Source organism: Branchiostoma belcheri, unplaced genomic scaffold (assembly GCF_001625305.1).
Source record: "Branchiostoma belcheri isolate BF01 breed outbred unplaced genomic scaffold, Haploidv18h27 scaffold278, whole genome shotgun sequence".
NCBI classification, from domain to species: Eukaryota; Metazoa; Chordata; class Leptocardii; order Amphioxiformes; family Branchiostomatidae; genus Branchiostoma; species Branchiostoma belcheri.
In genome coordinates, this window is record NW_017803885.1 from 85,470 (window position 1) to 85,992 (window position 523).

Sequence of the window (523 nt, forward strand, 5' to 3'; positions counted from 1 at the left end):
AAGATTGCGTTTAAGAGCCGATCACACTTATGGAAAGGAGTGGACGTGAGTCTTTGTGTGAAATGATTCAAACCTAACAACTCGCCAAAATGGAGGACTTCCCTGAATTATAGCTATCACGATTATATCTAACAGCTTGCTCGTCTAGTGTGACTTCTTTGCCAAGATTGCGTTTAAGAGCCCATCACACTTATGGAAAGGAGTGGGCGTGAGTCTTTGTGTGAAATGATTCAAACCTACAACTTACCAAACCGGAGGGCAGCCCTGAATTGTAGCTATCACGATTATACCTAACAGCTTGCTCGTCTACTGCAACTTCTAGTGTGTGTGTGTTGGGGGCTGGAGGGGTGGGGGCGTGCCAAGATTGCGTTTAAGAGTCCATCATACTTATGGACGGAAGTGGGCGTTAGTTTTTGTGTGAGTTGACTCAAACCTGACAACTCACCAAACCGGAGGGCACCACTGAATTATAGCTCATGACTATACCTATACCTATTGTAACTTCTGGTGTGTATTGGGGGGG